This window comes from Bombina bombina, chromosome 2 (assembly GCF_027579735.1).
Source record: "Bombina bombina isolate aBomBom1 chromosome 2, aBomBom1.pri, whole genome shotgun sequence".
NCBI classification, from domain to species: Eukaryota; Metazoa; Chordata; class Amphibia; order Anura; family Bombinatoridae; genus Bombina; species Bombina bombina.
The window spans coordinates 589078943-589101401 of NC_069500.1; the positions used below are offsets into that span (position 1 = coordinate 589078943).

At 39.6% G+C, this 22459-nt stretch overlaps 1 protein-coding gene and 1 long non-coding RNA gene across 2 annotated transcripts in view; one reads left to right on the plus strand and one right to left on the minus strand.

Moving 5' to 3' along the window:
* OSTF1 (osteoclast stimulating factor 1) overlaps positions 1–22459 on the minus strand; it is a 113278-nt gene that overhangs the window by 78466 nt on the left and 12353 nt on the right. The window lies entirely within an intron of this gene.
* On the plus strand, positions 26–18924 carry LOC128649295 (uncharacterized). The gene is made up of 2 exons (XR_008400659.1): positions 26–65; positions 18786–18924. It is a non-coding gene; the product is annotated as an uncharacterized LOC128649295 (long non-coding RNA).

The following is a 22459-nucleotide window of genomic DNA, read 5'->3' on the forward strand; positions in this document are numbered from 1 at the left end:
TGCAGTAAAAAGAGCAAAAATTACACACAGAGCATGGCAGTATACACAAATCGCTACTAATACAGGTAAATATCATGAAATAAAAGGAGACGCTGTCACAGGGAAGTTACTAATGTAAAAACAAAGTAGGTCCTTACATAGTATCTCTCTAGTTCAATAGTGAGTTTTACAAATATATACTTCCTTTTTAAATTATTATAAATAGCAGTATAATAAAGCTGAGAAGAATTCTGTTGAAAAAGACAGACCTCTCAAGATCCTCTTGAAATGGTATAAATAAATGCAAGAAAGCCTCCCTTGGAACTATCCAATTATATTGAAATAAGGAAGATACTTAAATTAAATTGTCTTCTTATAGAACAAGGCTCACTCTTGGACCCATAACAAAATGGGTAAACTAAAGATAGTGGTGGAATTAAAGCAGGTCTGGTGTCACTTTTGGGCCCTTGATAACAATACAACAAACTGATGATTTAACCTACAGTTTAAAAATATATATATATTTATACTGAGCTCCATCACTAAGCAGTTGTACATAATAACTAAATGACTATGCAACAAACCAAAACACAAAAGCATGAAGAGTTGGGAAGTACAGTTAAAAAAACAACAACCACCACCACCACCTATAAATAGTGAACAGGAAAGGGGGAAACAAAACAAAAAATAAAAGTTGTTCCTGAGCAGACACAAGGTAGGATTTATTGTTAGCCATAATGGAGGTAGTAAGGGGAATTTATCAAGAAGCCTAAGGCCTAGATTTAGAGTTTGGCGGTAGCCGTGAAAACCAGCGTTAGAGGCTCCTAACGCTGGTTTTAGGCTACCGCCGGTATTTGGCGTCAGTCAGGAAAGGGTCTAACGCTCACTTTTCAGCCGCGACTTTTCCATACCGCAGATCCCCTTATGTCAATTGCGTATCCTATCTTTTCAATGGGATCTTTCTAACTCCGGTATTTAGAGTCGTGTCTGAAGTGAGCGTTAGAATTCTAACGACAAAACTCCAGCCGCAGAAAAAAAGTCAGTAGTTAAGAGCTTTCTGGGCTAACGCCGGTTCATAAAGCTCTTAACTACTGTGCTCTAAAGTACACTAACACCCATAAACTACCTATGTACCCCTAAACCGAGGTCCCCCCACATCGCCGCCACTCTATTAAATTTTTTTAACCCCTAATGTGCCGACCGCCACCTACGTTATACTTATGTACCCCTAATCTGCTGCCCCTAACACCGCCGACCCCTATATTATATTTATTAACCCCTAATCTGCCCCCCACAACGTCGCCTCCACCTGCCTACACTTATTAACCCCTAATCTGCCGAGCGGACCGCACCGCTATTATAATAAAGTTATTAACCCCTAATCCGCCTCACTAACCCTATAATAAATAGTATTAACCCCTAATCTGCCCTCCCTAACATCGCCGACACCTAACTTCAAACATTAACCCCTAATCTGCCGACTGGAGCTCACCGCTATTCTAATAAATGTATTAACCCCTAAAGCTAAGTCTAACCCTAACACTAACACCCCCCTAAATTAAATATAATTTTAATCTAACGAAATTAATTAACTCTTATTAAATAAATTATTCCTATTTAAATCTAAAAATACTTACCTGTAAAATAAATCCTAATATAGCTACAATATAAATTATATTTATATTATAGCTATTTTAGGATTTATATTTATATTTATTTTACAGGTAACTTTGTAATTATTTTAACCAGGTACAATAGCTATTAAATAGTTAATAACTATTTAATAGTTACCTAGTTAAAATAATTACAAAATTACATGTAAAATAAATCCTAACCTAAGTTACAATTAAACCTAACACTACACTATCAATAAATAAATTAAATAAACTACCTACAATTATCTACAATTAAACCTAACACTACACTATCAATAAATTAATTAAATACAATATCTACAAATAACTACAATGAAATAAACTAACTAAAGTACAAAAAATAAAAAAGAACTAAGTTACAAAAAATAAAAAAATATTTACAAACATCAGAAAAATATTACAACAATTTTAAACTAATTACACCTACTCTAAGCCCCCTAATAAAATAACAAAGCCCCCCAAAATAAAAAAAATGCCCTACCCAATTCTAAATGACTAAAGTTCAAAGCTCTTTTACCTTACCAGCCCTGAACAGGGCCCTTTGCGGGGCATGCCCCAAAGAATTCAGCTCTTTTGCCTGTAAAATAAACACATACAATACCCCCCCCCCAACATTAAAACCCACCACCCACATACCCCTAATCTAACCCAAACCCCCCTTAAATAAACCTAACACTAAGAACCTGAAGATCTTCCTACCTTATCTTCACCATACCAGGTTCACCGATCAATCCAGAAGAGCTCCTCCGATGTCTTGATCCAAGCCCAAGCGGGGGGCTGAAGATGTCCATGATCCGGCTGAAGTCTTCATCCAAGCGGGAGCTGAAGAGGTCCATGATCCGGCTCAAGTCTTCTATCAACGGCATCTTCAATCTTCTTTCTTCCGGATCCATCTTGCAGACCTCCGACGCGGAACATCCTGCTGGCCCCACGGGCTACCGACGAATGAAGGCTCCTTTAAGGGACGTCATCCAAAATGGCGTCCCTCGAATTCCGATTGGCTGATAGGATTCTATCAGCCAATCGGAATTAAGGTAGGAATATTCCGATTGGCTGATGGAATCAGCCAATCAGAATCAAGTTCAATCCGATTGGCCGATCCGATCAGCCAATCAGATTGAGCTCGCATTCTATTGGCTGATCGGAACAGCCAATAATATGCAGGGGTCAGCGATAGCGGGGGCAGCAGAATAGGGGTTAATAAGTGTAAGGTTAGGGGTGTTTAGACTCGGGGTTCATGTTAGGGTGTTAGGTGCAGACGTAGGAAGTGTTTCCCCATAGCAAACAATGGGGCTGCGTTAGGAGCTGAACGCGGCTTTTTTGCAGGTGTTAGGTTTTTTTTCAGCTCAAATGGCCCCATTGCTTTCTATGGGGGAATCGTGCACGAGCACGTTTTTGAAGCTGGCCGCGTCCGTAAGCAACTCTGGTATCGAGAGTTGCAGTGGCGTTAAATATGCCTGTACGCTCCCTTTTTGGAGCCTAACGCAGTCATTCTGTGAACTCTCAATACCAGAGGTATTTAAAAGGTGCGGCCAGAAAAAAGCCAGTGTTAGCTACGCGGGTCGTTACCGACAAAACTCTAAATCTAGCCGTGAGGAGTAAATAAATTATGTTTAGAGGGCGTAAATAACACACTGTGGCCCAGAACAACACTAGCCAAATGTTACCGTAGTAATTAAGCCGATATGTGATATAAAGCAGGGGAAATCTGAAATAAAATGTCAGTAATCCCTGGTGGAATGATAGCAGGTGTTCAGTAAAAAAAGGTGACTAGGCTGGTAGGATTTAGGAGTGTATGTGCCAAACAGCAAAAAAGAAGGAGACAGTGGCCATGAGGAGGGATAAGGTAATATTGCGTACAATAGAAGCAGTATGAATAATGAAAACCTATTTCATAAAAATAAATGTTCAGTTGCATATAATAAATGAGGGTGTTTAACTAGTTACAGGCATAGCATCTGAGGTCACTATCCATCATAAATCCTATATTATAAAAAGGCCAGTTATGTTGTCCGATGCAGTCATGCACAGTAGAGACTGAAGTGCGAGACAAACATACCTAGCCTTATCCCCTTAACAACCAGCCATTAAGGGGTTAAGCCCTAAGCCTCTCTCTGCTGCAATCTCGCTAAAAGTAGCGAGATCAAGCTATTTCTGCATGCCCCACGAGTCTTGCAGAGGTATCAAAGCAGAGAGGGACACTCTGTGTCTCTCTCTGCATCAGGCAGCGTTGGTGCCGATCGTTGGTGGCCCTTCGCTGGAGGGGTCGGGCATGCTGCGCTGCAGAAAAAAAAAATGTTGACATAGGGATAAAGGGATCAAGGGAAAGGGATAGGGATAGATTGATAGAGGGATAATAATAGAGGGATAGGGATAGATGGATAGGGGGATACAGATAGATTGATAGAGGGATAGGGATATAGGGATAAGCTGGATAGAGAGATAGGGATAGAGATAAAGAGATGGGATAGGGTTAGGGGGATAGGGATAGATGGATAGGCATAGATGGAGAGAGGGATACATGGGAGAGGGACAGAGTGATAGATGGATAGAGGGATAAAGATTGATAGCAGGATAGTGATAGAGGGATAGCTGGATAGAGATAGAGGGAGAGAGATATGTCTCCTAAGAGGTATATTTATTTCCTTACACATTTTGGCCCTTGTACACAGGATTTAACACTAGTTATAAATAAATATGGTAAGAGAAAGTACCTTCTGAGTGGTAGCATAAGACAGAACATGGTAGATTATAAAATGAGTGTCCTCTCCGTTTAAACACTGGCACCCATGACTTAAGATGGTCAGCCAATGCCATCTCTAATAAATCATAAAGCAAGGAGAAGGTCCCAAATTTTCTTGACGATAATAATGATCATCAGCCAGAGGGTTCTCAGGCAATCCAGAGGGACAAGATACCAGCTGGTTGATCTTCGATAGCTGTTAGCCGCAAAATCTCTCTCTGTGAAGGTAATAGTGTGAGAATGTACTGCTCACACTGTGTAATGGGGTTTTCCCCGGTGATCCAGGGTCTCTGCTCATCTGCAGGTCCTCAGAATCGCCTGGTATGCTAGGCGATTATGGATGTGTCTATTAGGCTCCTGCCCCTATATCCACCTAGACTGAAAGGGGTATTTACAATAATATTACCCTTGGGATTGTTGTTGGCTGTTGTCAAACTTACATAGAGATCATCAGGGTTCTGAGGTTAATCTGGTCCCTCTGTCGCCAAGACAGAAATATTTTCAACTTGAGGAGGTGATGACTGCTGGAGCCCCAAGGAACCGCCACCCTCCTAAAGCAAGGAAATAGAATTTGGACCAAATACTGTAGCTGGCAGGTCAAAGGTGTGAGGGTTGAGCACAGCTCGTAACTCTTCCATGAAAGCAGCTCTATTTCCCAGTAGCAGAATAATTCTTAACTCTTCTAAAAGATCAGGAGTTGTCATCATGACTAGTTTAAATATTCAGTGTGGTGCTCATATTATAGCAGTTTGGGAATAATTGCTCCACCTGGATGACATAGGGGGGTGCCATTAGAAGACTTTAGCAGGCAACCACCTAAATCTCTAACGTTTGTGAATAGGCCTTCAGATGAGAAAGAAATAGTGGTATCAAACGATGCAAAATATATTCAAGAGTAATAAAATATTGATACCACTTGTAGTCTCAAATAATAAACAGATTATTTAAATGCAATCAAGAGCTTTGAATGTTGCATCCAAGCATGGTCCCGCACGCTTTTATTCTTTATCCACTATAAACCATACATTTACTAAACACTGAGATTAAAACAGCAAGAAACCTCCAATTTCAGTGTTACACAGAATAACAGACATTTAGACAAACAATTTCAGAATAAAATCAGTGCAACCCATGATTGAGAAAGCAACCTAACTGGAGATATTGCTATAGAGATTAGCAGTACATTTGTAACACATATCACATATGCTTTTGAAGAAATAAGATTTTGTCAATTGTCTAAATCTGATATGTTTAGTATATAACTTGTGACCCTCAACAATATTAAAGGGAAATTCAATTTGGGTTTTTTTTTGGATGGGGGGGTGGTTCTTTGTTGTAAAAGAGGGTATTTTACACTGTGCTTGGAAAGACCTGTCTTTATCCACCAATAAAGTTACATATATAATTTTTAATCACAGGATAATTTGGTACAATGATTGAAGGTGAATGTATGTAGGAGACATGATATTGTATTTATAAATCTTCTTAAAACATAGTTTGCCTTTGTCTGATTAGATCAAACCAGTCCCGTCCATGAAAAAAAAAAAAGTCATACAAGAATCTGTCCCTCTCTATAGTGCATCAAGTATATTGTGATTCTATTTACTGCTTCTCTAGCTACTATTTATTATCATCATTTATTTGTAGAGTGCCAACAGATTCCACAGTGCTATTGATGATTTATACAGACCATCTGGGTGTGTTTTTGTAACAATGTATAGTTTTGCTTAATTTTAAATAACATTCACCTAGAAAACGAGTTTTGCGCTAATCAGGGTGCGAAAATAAGGGCAAAACATTTGCGTTGTTGCACTCTCCATAGTGCTGCCATTACGAGTCACTGAAAAGACTCCTTGTGATGTGCGGTATGATGCGTTAAGCTCCATGCCGCACAAAAGCCAAGCGCTGAGTTTACGTACTCATGCACGCTTTCCCCCATAGACATCAATTGGGAGAAAGTGTTAGAAAAAAAAATAAAACGCCTGCGAACGCGGAATGGAGAGATCGCTGTAACGCAACCCCATTGATGTCTATAGGGAAAAGAAAGTTATATTTAAAGCTAACACCCTAACATAAACCCCAAGTCTAAACATCCCTAATCCACCGCCCCTGACATCGCCGACACATAAAGTGATTAACCCCTAATCCGCTGCTCCCCGACATCGCCGACACTAAATAAAGCTATTAACATCTAAACCGCCGGACCCCCACATTGCAAAACACTAAATTAAACTATTAACCCCTAAACCTAACACCCCCTAACTTTAAATTAAAAGTTACAATACAACTATCTTAAAATAAATAAAAACCTTACCTGTGAAATAAATTTAAAAAAAACTAACATTAAACTATAAATTAACCTAACATAACTATTCTAATAAAATAAAATAAACTACAAATTAAAAACCTAAACTAACATTTTTAAAAAAACCTAATACTCCGAAAAAAATAAATAAAAAAAATGTAACATTGCCAAAATAATAAACACAAAATTATCAAAAATAAAAAGAATTACACCTAATCTAATAGCCCTATAAAAATAAAAAAGCCTTCCCAAAATAAAAACACCCCCTAACCTACAATAAAATACCATTAACCCTTAAAAGGACCTTTTGTAGGACATTGCCCTAAGTTAAACAGCTCTTTTACCTAGAAAAAAAAAAATATATACAAAGTCGCCCCAAGAGTAAAAACCCCAAAATAAAAAACCTAAGTCTAAAAAAAAAACTTAAGCTACCCATTTCTCCTAAAGGGGCATTTCTATGGGCATTCAGCTCTTTTACTGACCTTAACCCTTTGAGTGCCAAGCTGGATTTAAGTTTTTTTTTACTATTAAAAATAAAAAAATAAAAATTACTTCCCCCCACCCCCCAAGGTCTTGGGGGTCTGTAGCTGCTTAGATGCCTGAGATACAGGCTGCTAAGCAGCATGCCCCCTTTCCCTATCTTGTCCATTGTAATTTTTAAATAAAGTTGTCCGGTGACGTCATCACGTTATTGCGCGTGACGTCATTGCTCGTAACGGAAAGCCCTGGCGATGCCTGTCACTATACAGGCCCGATCACCGGGGTGGGAGTCGATGGGAGCCCCCAGATTGCTTTTAAGATAGGTGAGTGCTAGCGATGGCTCTGAGCCGTCGTTAGCACTCAAGGGGTTGAAAAGGCATTCAGTGTGGTGTGCAGCGGCATTTAGTGGCCTTCTAATTACCAAAAAGCAACACCAAAGCCATATATGTCTGCTATTTCTGAACAAAGGGGATCCCAGAGAAGCATTTACAACCATGTGTGCCATAATTGCACAAGCTGTTTGTAAATAATTTCAGTGAGAAACCTAAAGTTTGTGAAAAAGTTAGCGATTTTGTTTATTTGATCGCATTTGGTGATGAAATGGTGGTATGAAATATACCAAAATGGGCCTAGATCAATACTTTGAGTTATCTACTAAAAAAATATATAAATGTGAATGGTTATTCAGGGATTCCTCACAGATATCAGTGTTCCAATGTAACTATCGCTAATTTTGAAAAAAAAAAAAAAAAAAATGGGTTTGGAAATAGCAAAGTGCTACTTGTACTTTTTGCCCTATAACTTGCAAAAAAGCAAATAACATGTAAACATTGGGTATTTCTAAACTCAGGACAAAACTTAGAAACTATTTAGCATGGGTGTTTTTTGGTGGTTATAGATGTGTAACAGATTTTGGGGGTCAAAGTTAGAAAGTGTGTTTTGTTCAATTTTTTAATCATATTTTATCATTTGTTTTATAGCAAATTATATGATATGATGAAAATAATGGTATCTTTCGAAAGTCCAATTAATGGCGAGAAAAACGGTATATAATATGTGTGGGTACAGTAAATGAGTAAGAGGAAAACTACAGCTAAACACAAATGCCGCAAAAATGTTAAAAAAGCCCAGGTAAAATTGAAAAATGGTATGGTCACTAAGGGGTTAAACTTTTTTCTTTTCACAGGTAAGTTTTTATTTATTTAAAGATAGTTATATTGTAATTTTAACTTAAAGTTAGGGGGGGTGTTAGGTTTAGGGGTTAATAGTTTAATTTAGTGTTTTGCGATGTGGGGGCAAACAGCTTAGAGGTCAATAGGTTTAGTTTAGTAGTTACGATGTGGGGGGCTGGAGGGTTAGGGATTAATAGGTTTGGTTTATTAGTTGTGGGCGGCTGGAGGTTTAGGGGTTAATACTTTATTATAGTGTTGACGATGTGGGGGGGCCAGCAGTTTAGGGGTTAATAGGTTTATTTAATAGTAGCTACGTGGGTGGGCGGCAGATTAGGGGTTAATAAGTTTAATATAGTATTAGCGATGCAGGAGGGTGGCGGTTTAGGGGTTATTAGGTAGTTTATGGGTGTTAGTGTACTTTGTAACACTTTAGTTATGAGTTTTGTGAAACATTGTTGTTTTGCAAAATCCATAACTACTGGTCTCAAATGGCGGAATGGATCGTGTCGTATAGGCTGCAATGCAAGCATTTTAGCCGGACCGCACAACCTGAAATATGGCGCTATGGAAAATCCTGCACTCAAACGTCATTTTCTTTAGTGCGGAATGGACGTTGCGTTATAGGCTAAAATGCTTGCGGTATCGCTATCGTGCCGCAAATTGTAATATGCGTTCCCGGACATTCCAGCGGTAATAGCCGTACCACAACACTTGTAATCTAGCCGATTGTGCTGATTTTCAGACTCCTAACCAAGCCCCAAAGTTCTAGATGTATACAGATTTCAGATTGCTTCTGTTTGTATAATGGGTCTTTTCATATGCAGGGGAGGGGGAGGATCTGCTATCAGCCCCTTTCAGTGTGTGTCCCAGGCTAATCTTATCAACAGTACTAAATTGGAAGCTTTTAAGTAAGTTTCTAAAAGATTTTATACTGTATTTTTATATCAGTATCTGTGCATATTATTCTTTATAGTAGTGTCTATTACTTGCAGTTAAATGAAAAATAGTTAAAATGAAAAAGAAGAAGGCGCCAACAATAGTGTGAATCAGTTTCACTAAAGCTCTGCCCACGCACAATATATCTTGTACTTACAAGATATACAGCACTTGATGGATAAGTGCCACAAGAGCCTCCTGGACCATTAACAGCTGTCCAGATCGCTATCCTCCCGCAACACCGCATCTCTCCTACTGGTGATAGTAGTATGAAATCCCGTGTTTGCTTGTCCTTTCGCCCCTCCAAGGGGTTCGCAGAACACTGTGATCTCCGTTATCAGCTCTACGGCTATAGATGGGAGTAAAGACAGCTGTAGCCTAGTATCCTCCAATGGGAGTAATCGAATAAAAAGTTTGTCAAAGCCGTGATGTGTACACAGATCCTCGTCGCCAGCTGTTATGTTCTCTGTGTAGTCAGGATTAGAACATTCAGTTGTGTGCTGTTACCTTGTGTCTGATGTGTCTTGTACATATCATGAAGACTCCCTGATGAATAGAAATGAAAAATAGTGTATACTGTCCCTTTAAGCATTTAGTATTTAGACACTACTGATAATGCTAGTGATAAGGGACACTACTACTGTCACAGAGAGGGGGCTGCAACCTTTGTACAAAGAAGGTGGCATAGCATATATAAAGTAACCAGTTTCAGTAGTCATTTTCATTTAAAAAGCCAGTATAGTGACATGACATGATCTCATTTTATCACTATTGACCCCGCAAATCTATTTGTTTAATCCCTGCAAAGGTGTAAACAAATAAAGTACCGCTTAGGACCAGCTGACAACTGCTGGTCAGCCAATCAGCTGCGGTAATCACAGCTGGGTCGTGCAACTATAGCATTATTGTCTTGGATCAGATGCACTTTCTATTCTGGGTCACAGCTATGATGTCTTTAACTCCTTAGTGTCAATAGTGATAAAATTACATGTTCTTTAAATATTTTAACAAAGTCAAAAGTGATAGTAAACTTTACATGTTTTAAAATTAGGTTTGAAATCTAAGCAATATTTTAGATGGAGTTTAATTAATCACTTCTTATGAAGATGGGCTGTAATTTACTTTTTAATCTAGCACCGCAATTCTAACTACCTGTGCTCCAGCCGCCCACTTCAAAACTTTTTTTGTAAGTTAATAGTTTGAACTGTTCTCCAATCAGCGCTCTAGCCGTACAGCAATTTTTTGATAAGTGAACAGTTCAAACCATTAGCTCACAAACAATATGAGTTTTGAAGTGGGTGGTTGGATAGTGGGGTATTAGAATTGCACAGCTAGATTAAAGGACCAGTCACACTCCTGGCTGTCAGAAAGATAAATATTAATAAAAATGAATATTTTTGATACTAACCAATTGAAGAATTGAGGCATAATGTTTGAAAACAAGAGTTTTGAAGTTTGTGCCGATTTCCTCGTTCTCCAGGATCACGTGGGTGCCTGTAGCCAATCAATTTAGCATATACGTATATGTAAGTTTCACAATATACGCATGCGCTAAATCTCCAGTGACATCACCACCAACGTAAACGTCGACCCGGGAACAAGCGCAAGTGCACATGAAAGAACCGTGCACGGCTTGATTTAGTTAGAACTAACTGCACCTGCACATGTCGTGGGAATTCCGCTGATGATCCCTTTTTATGCTGCAAGCTCGTGCAGGGGGTTGACATGTGCGGGGAGCGGTGACTTGTACGCGCACACATGTGCACAAGGATACCAAATATTGTAATTAGGACTGTTCTGATTGGGAGGTAAAGCCTGCCCACCACACACATGTACATCCTCCCAAGGACAGGGGCGGTAGAGATGCGGCGTCGTAAGTGAACATGATGGTAGAAAAAAGTAAATTTTCTAAACATTTTACATTTATTAACACAAATTGTATGATGCAGATGCCTTTCATTTCTCTATACTGATCCACTGGTACAGATATTTACATTTTGCATTTTAGAACTATTGACTGGTCCTGTAAAAAGTAAGTTATAGTGCATCTTTATTAGAAGTCATCAATTAAAGTCCATCTAAAATATTGCTTAGATTCTGCACCTGATTTTAAAAAAATGAAGAAAAATATAATAATTAAAATGCAGTGCAATTTTACAGCAAAGTAGGAAAAACAAATTATGACTAAGCAATTTCCTTTCCTTCTGTATGAAAAAAGTCCACAGCTGCATTCCTTACTTATGGGAAATGCTGAACCTTGCCACCAGGAGGCGGCAAAGACACCCCAGCCAAAGGCTTAAATACCTCCGACACTTCCTCATAACCCCAGTCATTCTGCAGAGGGAACAAGGAACAGTAGGAGAAACATCAGGGTGAAAAAAGTGCCAGAAGAATACATTTAAATTTAGGGTGCCCATCGGAGAACACGGGCAGGAGCTGTGGACTCTTCCCATAAGAAGGAAAGGAAATTATCTGGTAAGTCAAAATTTTATGTTTTCCTTCTTAATATGGGAAGAGTCCAAAGCTGCATTCCTTACTTGTGGGAAACATATACCCAAGCTCTAGAGTACACGGAATGCTAACGGGAGGGAAAAAAAGAGGCGGACCCTAATCTGAGGGCACCACAGCCTGCAAAACTTTTCTCCCGAAGGCTGCTTCAGCAGAAGCAAAAACATCAAACTTGTAAAATTTGGAAAAAGTATGTAAGGAGGACCAGGTAGCCTCCTTACAAATCTGAACCATAGAGGCCTCATTTTTGAATGGCCAAGAGGAAACCACTGCTCTTGTAGAATGAGCTATAATCCTCAGAGGAGGCTTATGTCCTGCTGACTCTATGCTAAACGGATGACACTCCTCAGCAAAAAAGATAAGGAAGTCGAAGCGGCCCTCTGACCCCTATGCTTCCTGGAAAGGAGAACAAACAGCGAAAGAAGTTTGTCTAAATTCCATCGTGGCCTGAAGATAGAACTTCAAGGCACAAACCATATCCAGAATTACGTTATAAACGTTAGATGAAGCAGGATTAAGACATAAGAACGGAACCACAATCTCTTGATTGAGGTTGCGAAATGACACAGCCTTAGGAAGAAAACCTAACTTGGTTCGTAGAAAAGCCTTATCAGCATGGAAAGCCAGATAAGGAGGGACGCATTGCAAGGCAGCAATCACAGATACTCTGTGCACAAAAGCAATAGCCAGTAGAAAAGGAACCTTCCAAGACAACAATTTATTGTCTTCTTCATGCATAGGCTCCAACGGAGCCCGTTGCAAAACTTTAAGAACAAGATTTAAATTCTAAAAAGAGGGGCATTAGATCTAAACACAGGTCTGATCCTAGCACTGCCTTAACAAAAGACTGCACATCTGGAGGCTCAGCGAATCTCTTGTGCAGTAACAAAGACAGGGCAGAAAACTGTCCCCTCAGGGGACTTGCAGAAAAGCCCTTCTCCAGTTCATCCTGGAGAACAGAATAAGTAGGTCCTCCACAACTTATGATAGATGCGACGAGCAACCAGCTTACGAGCTCAAATGAGTAAAAATCACTCTCTCAAAAAACCCTCTCTTGGCTAGGACTAAGCGGTCAATCTCCACGCAGTCAGCCTCAGAGAATCTAGACATTGATGAATAAAGAGACCTTGGTCAGCAGATCCCTGCTACAAGGTAACTTCCACGGAGGAGATGACATCCCCACTAGATCCGCGAACCATATCCTTCGCGGCCAAGACGGAGCAATCAGAATCACTGACGACTTCTTGATTTGAGCCACTACACTAGGAAGTAGTGGTAATGGCCGGAAAGATAAATTAGATTGAACCTCCAAGGCACCGCTAATGTATCTGTTAGCTCCGCCTGAGGATCCCTGTACCTCGACCCTTATCTGGGTAGCTTGTGCACAAGGATACCAAATATTGTAATTAGGACTGTTCTGATTGGGAGGTAAAGCCTGCCCACCACACACATGTACATCCTCCCAAGGACAGGGGCGGTAGAGATGTGGCGTCGTAAGTGAACATGATGGTAGAAAAAAGTAAATTTTCTAAACATTTTACATTTATTAACACAAATTGTATGATGCAGATGCCTTTCATTTCTCTATACTAATCCACTGGTACAGATATTTACATTTTGCATTTTAGAACTATTGACTGGTCCTGTAAAAAGTAAGTTATAGTGCATCTTTATTAGAAGTCATCAATTAAAGTCCATCTAAAATATTGCTTAGATTCTGCACCTGATTTTAAAAAAATGAAGAAAAATATAATAATTAAAATGCAGTGCAATTTTACAGCAAAGTAGGAAAAACAAATTATGACTAAGCAATTTCCTTTCCTTCTGTATGAAAAAAGTCCACAGCTGCATTCCTTACTTATGGGAAATGCTGAACCTTGCCACCAGGAGGCGGCAAAGACACCCCAGCCAAAGGCTTAAATACCTCCGACACTTCCTCATAACCCCAGTCATTCTGCAGAGGGAACAAGGAACAGTAGGAGAAACATCAGGGTGAAAAAAGTGCCAGAAGAATACATTTAAATTTAGGGTGCCCATCGGAGAACACGGGCAGGAGCTGTGGACTCTTCCCATAAGAAGGAAAGGAAATTATCTGGTAAGTCAAAATTTTATGTTTTCCTTCTTAATATGGGAAGAGTCCAAAGCTGCATTCCTTACTTGTGGGAAACATATACCCAAGCTCTAGAGTACACGGAATGCTAACGGGAGGGAAAAAAGAGGCGGACCCTAATCTGAGGGCACCACAGCCTGCAAAACTTTTCTCCCGAAGGCTGCTTCAGCAGAAGCAAAAACATCAAACTTGTAAAATTTGGAAAAAGTATGTAAGGAGGACCAGGTAGCCTCCTTACAAATCTGAACCATAGAGGCCTCATTTTTGAATGGCCAAGAGGAAACCACTGCTCTTGTAGAATGAGCTATAATCCTCAGAGGAGGCTTATGTCCTGCTGACTCTATGCTAAACGGATGACACTCCTCAGCAAAAAAGATAAGGAAGTCGAAGCGGCCCTCTGACCCCTATGCTTCCTGGAAAGGAGAACAAACAGCGAAAGAAGTTTGTCTAAATTCCATCGTGGCCTGAAGATAGAACTTCAAGGCACAAACCATATCCAGAATTACGTTATAAACGTTAGATGAAGCAGGATTAAGACATAAGAACAGAACCACAATCTCTTGATTGAGGTTGCGAAATGACACAGCCTTAGGAAGAAAACCTAACTTGGTTCGTAGAAATGCCTTATCAGCATGGAAAGCCAGATAAGGAGGGACGCATTGCAAGGCAGCAATCACAGATACTCTGTGCACAAAAGCAATAGCCAGTAGAAAAGGAACCTTCCAAGACAACAATTTATTGTCTTCTTCATGCATAGGCTCCAACGGAGCCCGTTGCAAAACTTTAAGAACAAGATTTAAATTCTAAAAAGAGGGGCATTAGATCTAAACACAGGTCTGATCCTAGCACTGCCTTAACAAAAGACTGCACATCTGGAGGCTCAGCGAATCTCTTGTGCAGTAACAAAGACAGGGCAGAAAACTGTCCCCTCAGGGGACTTGCAGAAAAGCCCTTCTCCAGTTCATCCTGGAGAACAGAATAAGTAGGTCCTCCACAACTTATGATAGATGCGACGAGCAACCAGCTTACGAGCTCAAATGAGTAAAAATCACTCTCTCAAAAAACCCTCTCTTGGCTAGGACTAAGCGGTCAATCTCCACGCAGTCAGCCTCAGAGAATCTAGACATTGATGAATAAAGAGACCTTGGTCAGCAGATCCCTGCTACAAGGTAACTTCCACGGAGGAGATGACATCCCCACTAGATCCGCGAACCATATCCTTCGCGGCCAAGACGGAGCAATCAGAATCACTGACGACTTCTTGATTTGAGCCACTACACTAGGAAGTAGTGGTAATGGCCGGAAAGATAAATTAGATTGAACCTCCAAGGCACCGCTAATGTATCTGTTAGCTCCGCCTGAGGATCCCTGTACCTCGACCCTTATCTGGGTAGCTTGGTATTGAGACTTCATAAGATCCTCCTCTTGCAAATCTCCGCAAACACCCGAGATGGAGAGACCATTCCCCCGGATTAAAGGATTGTCTGCTGAGGAAAACCGCTTCTCAGTTGTCCACACCTATAATGTGGATCGCTGACAGCGAACAAACGTGGGTCTCAGCCCACTCCAGAATCCGAGATACTTCCCTCATAGCTAGGGAGCTTCTCGTTCCCCCCTGATGGTAGATGTAAGCCACCGAAGTTATATTGTCTGATTGGAATCTGATAAATTGGGACAAACCCAGCAGAGGCCAAGCCTTCAGAGCATTGTATATTGCCTGAAAATCCAAAATGAGATCGGGAGGGAGCTTTCCTCCTGAGTCCAAAGGCCCTGTGCCTCCCTGGCACACCAAACAGCTCCCCATCCTGACAGACTCGCAACCATAGTCACAATCACCCAGGATGGTCTTAAGACGGACGTCACCCAGGACAAGTGAACCGGACAAAAACACCAAGAGAGCGGTTCTCTCGATCGGATGTCCAGATAAATCTGTTGAGACAGATCCGATGATCGCCGTTCCACTGCTTCAGCATGCGCAGTTGCAACAGTCTGAGGTGAAACCTTGCAAAGGAATGATGTCCATGCTGGACACCATGATATCAATCACCTCCATACACTGAGCCACAGATGGCCTTAAGGAGGTCTGGGAAGCAAGACATGTTGAAGCTAGCTTGCAACGTCTCTGGTCCCTTAAAATATTCCCATTCTAATATAGTACCCATGAATTCTATCCTGGTACTTAATACAAGATAACTCTCTCTATTTATCTTCCATTGATGGGATCGAAGAAGACAGAGGAGAGATTTCGAATGGTCCACTCTTCGAAAAATTTCTTAGAGCCGTAGCTAGACCAAACAGAAGTGCAATAAACTGGAAGTGCGGGTCCAGGAACGCAAACCTTAGGAACTGGAAGTGGTCCTTGAGGATTGATATGTGAAGGGAGCATCCTTCAGATCTATCTTGGTCATGAACTCCCCTTCGCGAACGAGGGGAAGAATTAACCTATTCTATTGTCTCCATCCTAAACATGGGGACATTTAAAAACTTGTTTACGCACTTTAGGTCCAGAATCGGACGGAAAGTTCCATCCTTCTTCTGGACCACGAAAAGGTTTAAATATAATCCCAAACCTCTCACTGCAATAGGCACCGGGACAATAACTCCTAAGAGGACAGATCCCGTATGCACCCCAGAAAGGATCTCCTCCTTTCTGGTCAGGAAGACAGGAGTGAGAGGAGGAATCTGCCCTTGGATGGCTGAGACTTGAAACCTATCTTGTAACCCTGAGCTATGGACCTCCAGGACCCATTGATCCTGCAAATCCCTGAACCAAGCGACTAAAAAGAGCGACAGACTGCCCCCTACACAATCCAGAAGAGGACCGGGGACCACCCATTCATGCAGACTTAGACTCGGCGGGCTTCTTGTTCTGCTTGGATTTATTCCAAGACTGAGCCAGCTTCCAAGAGCTCTTGTTTTGCTCTGGTCTAGCGGAGGACTGCTGACATGGGCTTTATCAGAATGAAAAGAACGAAAATTGTCCCTTAGACTAGTTCATATTCTCTTGCAGTAGGAGGGCACCCTTGCCCCCTGTGAGCATGGAGATAATTGAATCCAGGCCTGGACCAAACAAAATCATTCCCTGAAAGGGGAGGGAAAGAAGTCTAGACTTAAGTTGTATCCGCAGGCCATGACTTCAGCCAATAATCTGCTTATTAGCATCACAGATAAAAGAATTAGCAACCTCAAGGCCTTAAAGTGAATGTAAATTTTGATGCTGAAGTGCCCGGTTTTTAAAAATTCAATTAAAAACAGGGCACTTTAATTCATCAAAATTTACATTTTACTCGTGAAAAAATATTTACCTTTTAAACTTGACTTCTGACTTTAGAAATGATGGATCGGTCATCCTTCAATCACGGCTTACTCCCGGGGGAATCAAGGGATTAGAAATTAGCATATGAGCCTACCTATGTTAAGCTTTCAACAAAGAATACCAAGGGAACAAAGCAAATTTGATAATAAAAGTAAATTTGAAAGTTGTTTAAAATTGCATGCCCTATCTGAAACATGAAAGTTTCATTTTGACTAGACTGTTCCTTTAAGAACAATGGTGATGGGTCAAGATGGCTCAGATATGCCTAGCTACACCATTTACTTATCACTTCCATTAAAAAAGTTAAGTATACAAGGAAACTCAGGCAATTTTAAACATGTGCCTATCAGAAACACCACGTAAGGGCACACTGGCACTAGTTACTTAGTGTGGACGCCAATATCTCTCTTCTGTCTCTTAACGTTTTCCTGCTGGGCGGGAAAGCTGTGTGTTCAACTAGCGCCAAATGAATGGACTAAGATATTAAAAACTGCCAAGGGCCAGAGTATAAGTGGAGCGGCGTTTTGTCTCACAAACTAGTTAAATCCGCTAGAAGTAAGCATTTTGTGCGCATCGGGTAACGCTCGTTTTACAAGTTAAAAGTAAAACGTATTCGCTTTCACGCTAACTCGATGCAAGCAAAAAAAAACAAAGTTAGAATCTCTTGATAGTGATAACGCATTCCCCCATAAGATTCAATAGAGTGAAAAATGTGGAAAAGAAACGTAACACCCTACTCGGGCGCAAACCCGTTGGCATATTATCAAGTGCACTAACCAAAAAATTAGAAAAATTATATTTCACATAGCAGAATATGTTTTTTATTCATAAAAACATTTCTACATATATCTGATGGTATTTTTTGCACATGCTCAGCATCATATACACAGAGGTTGTCTTTGGGAAATAGATGTATGAGTGCTGCCAGCATTGCTGCAGAGGTTGAAGGGGGGCAGCCAAACAGTGCAGTACAAAGTGTGACAACTATTAAATATATACAAAAAGAGCAACTCAACCATACAATGCGCAACATGAAATAGCGGGGTTATGTTATTACATGAATTATACTGCTGACAGTCAGCTGTGTAGCAGTCTATACTAAACAGCATCAGTGCTAGACATGTAGACTATGAAATAATGCATATGTCAAATTTAGACAATATTGTACAGATATAACAAGTTAAGTCTCAATCAAACCCAGAACATAAGTTGGGAACTGGAGGTGTGATGATCATAGGAAGAGCCCGCAGTCAGTTACTTAGTTGTAGCAACAACCATAATCTATTGATATATAGTGTAATAGAGTGAAAACGCTGTGTAGACGCTCTCAACCGTTCATTGTACAAAAATCATATTGAGCTGATCAAAACTCCAGTATACTATTATACATATTCTGTGCCCCAAAGATGTGTGCATGGTCAAAAGATTTTCAATAGTGCATCCGCACTACTTAATACAGTGAACCGCTTTAAAAAAAAAAATACACTGTAAATCGGCTTTAAACAGACAGTGTGGCAAACATATGGGATAGTGTTACTTACATATGTTCACTTCATTCTCTTCCAAATACTTCACGGTCAGCCTTAATCAACTTGTCCTGCAGTGGTATCCCTCACACGCGGACGCTTGTACTCAGTGCTGGATCTTGGCGATCTACGATGACGTCACACACCCAGCAAATCCCTGTAGTCCGCTCCAAAGTCCCAATCAAACGGAACAGGTAAGAAAAACCGGAATCAAGCTAAGGCCCAGAGCGATCTCCATCGCCAATAAAGTAAAAAACTCAAAGAGAAGGGTTTGCTCAAAACTCTCAATTTTAAGGATAAGTGATAGCGTTAAAATCAAAAGGCACAAAGCACCAAAAAACAAAAAATGAGGACTGCAGGCATTGTGCCTTTTGATTTTAACGCTGTCACTTATTAAAATTGAGAGTTTTGAGCAAGCCCTTCTGTGTTTTGTGCCACTTTTTTTGTTTTGCAAACAGTTAACCAGAGCTCTGAGGACCATTTATCCCAACTTGCGTTAATACAAGTGCTACATCCGCGATGAAACCCCTTTTTGCTCAAGTGCAACTGTTAGGGCCCCACTCGTAATCTGGCCCTAAGTTATGAACATCCAGGAAAATATAAGAGGTTAATGCCAAAGTACTTATGTGCTAGTATCCTACACCAAACAGACTAAAAATTATTTACAGAATTTGTTGGGAGACTGTTGCAGAGGACGTGGGTCCAGGGGATCAGTGTTAAACGTATGGTGGTTCTGGTCTTTTATCCTTCTGGGAAAAGATTGCTTATGTGCATAGTTGTGCCCACAACTCGTCTTAGATCTGCTAACAGCAATACTGTGTATCAGTTTAGGTGGTGCAAAAGTGCTACCCCGATATTTCTAGAATACTTAGTTACAACACAGGATTTTTTTAGACCTAGAAGATTTCAGCTATACGAGGAGGAAAAAAAAAATCAGTTTCACCAGATTCACCAATACTTGAGGATATCGCCCCCCCCCCCCACCAGTGTAGGAACATACTCTAAGACCTTTATATGATACAAGTATACAGCTACCCAGTTAAAACAGTGCCAGCAATGGTACAGGTAGCAGGACACCCTCTTCAACCCCTCCACTGTCCCAAAATATATTTCATATAAGCCTAATAGAAGCCAACAGTCATAATGTATAATAAGCATGAAGGTCACAATAGTAAAAGTTAAATGAAGCTAGTGCTTACCAATGTCAACAGCAAATACAACTCTTACATTCCTTTCAATACAAAGGTTATGCAAGTTATGTGTTTGAATGTATACATATTACTCTCTCTTGTCTACGCAGGACATGTGATTTAGAAGAGAGGTTGAAATGATCCACCATACTGTGTGAGAAGTTAAAGTTCACAGCACTGTATATGCAAAAATGTACTTAAGGGACACTGAACCCAAATGTTTTCTTTCATGATTCAGATAGAGCATCCAATTTTAAGCAATTTTCTAATTTACTCCTATTATCAATTTTTCTTCATTCTTTTGCTATCTTTATTTGAAAAAGAAGGCATCTAAGCTTTTTTTTTTTTGGTTGAGAACTCTGGACAGCACTTTTTTTATTGGTGGATGAATGTATCCACCAATCAGCAAGAACAACCAAGGTTGTTCACTAAAAATGGGCCGGCATCTAAACTTACATTCTTGCATTTCAAATAAAGATACCAAGAGAATGAAGAAAATGTAATAATAGAGGTAAATTAGAAAGTTGCTTAAAATGTCATGCTCTATCTGAATCACTAAAGAAAAAAATTTAGGTTCAGTGTCCCAAGCAAACAGAAAAGTAAAAAATGCAACATTTTGGGCTCACACACCCTTAATCATGTTTACTTGTTTTTTTACTTGTCTGTATTACTTAATAATTTTTTGGAATATACAGTGCTGTGGATTTGAACTTCTTGATTTATTACTTTGGCCGTGGCACCCAGTCCAGCGTGCACTACCCAGAGGGAGACTTCAGGTGCTGAGCTATGTTTGTTATACCACCGTACTGTGTGTTACTCTTGATACTGGACAAGATCTGCAGTCAATGTCTCATATTAAAATGCAGGGTAATCCCAGAACTTTTGGAGAAAATATTCTCTTGTCCAAAAGGTGTTCAGTTATTCTAACCCTTAAACAGCCTGTAGAGAACACGCTTATGATTCCAGAATCTTGTACAAGTCCTCTAATATGCGATTTCTGTGTCTTATTTTGAGTTTTCTATAATAAATATGTTTTTGTTTTAGATTTTTTTCATTTTGTTATTTATTCCTGGCTTTTAAACAATTGTGTGCAAAGGATATAAAAAGGGAAAAATGCATTTATTTATTTTTATGGTAAAGCATAGACTTCATTTCAGAGGTTAACAAAGTGTGTGGATCCTTCAATCTTTTTAATGTTTATTCAGTTCTGCAAATTATTCTGGTGTTTAACTAAGCTCTTTACACACCAATATAATTTAGCTTCTAGTTAAAGAGATTAATGCAAAAACAAAATCCTCTAATATGTTAAAGGGACATTAAACCCAAACATTTTCTTTCATGATTCAGACAGAGAATACAATTTTAAACAACATTCAAATTTACTTCTATTATCTAATTTGCTTCATTCTTTAGATATCCTTTGTTATAGAAATAGCAATGCACATGAATGAGCCAATCGCATAAGGCAAATATGTGCAGCCACCAATCAGAAGCTACTGAGCCTATCTAGATATGCTTTTCAGGAAAGATTATCAAGAGAATGAAGCAAATTAGATAATATAAGTAAATTAGAAAGTTGTTAAAAATGGTATTCTCTATCTGAATCATTAAAGAAAAAATGTGGGTTTAATGTCCCTTTAAAGTGAAGGTAAACTTTGATGAATGAAAGCCCGTTTTTTAAAAATACTATTAAAAACAGGGGCACTTTCATTCATCAAAGTTTAGAAAGCAGCCGTTTTGATTAAAAACTTACCTTTGTTCTTTTTACAGCCAGAGCAGCTTCCCCCACCCGGAGATCCTCTCTTCACACGTCATCAATGACTAATCCAGCTTCCTCCAATCACAACTTTCTCCCCAGGGGAGTCATTGCCTGAGGCCATGCCATGATTGGAGGAAGCTGGATTAGTCATTGATAATTATATATATATATATATATATATATATATATATATATATATATATATATATATATATATATATATATATATATATATATATATATATATATATATATATATATATATATATATATACACACACACACACACATACAGTATCTCACAAAAGTGAGTACACCCATCACATTTTTGTAAATATTTTATTATATCTTTTCATGTGAAGAAATGACACTTTGCTACAATGTAAAGTAGTGAATATACAGCCTGTATAACAGTGTAAATTTGCTATCCCCTTAAAATAACAACACACAGTGATTAATGTCTAAACCGTTGGCAACAAAAGTTAGTACACCCCTAAAATGAAATGTCCAAATTGAGCCCAATTAGCCATTTTCCCTCCCCAGTGTCATGTGACTCGTTAGTGTTACAAGGTCTCAGGTGTGAAAGGGGAGCAGGTGTGTTAAATTTTATGTTATCGCTCTCACACTCTCTCATACTGGTCACTGGAAGTTCAACATAGCACCTCATGGCAAAGAATTCTCTGAGGATCTGAAAAAAAGAACTGTTGCTCTACATAAAAATGGCCTAGGCTATAAGAAGATTGCTAAGACCCTGAAACTGAACTGCAGCACGGTGGGCAA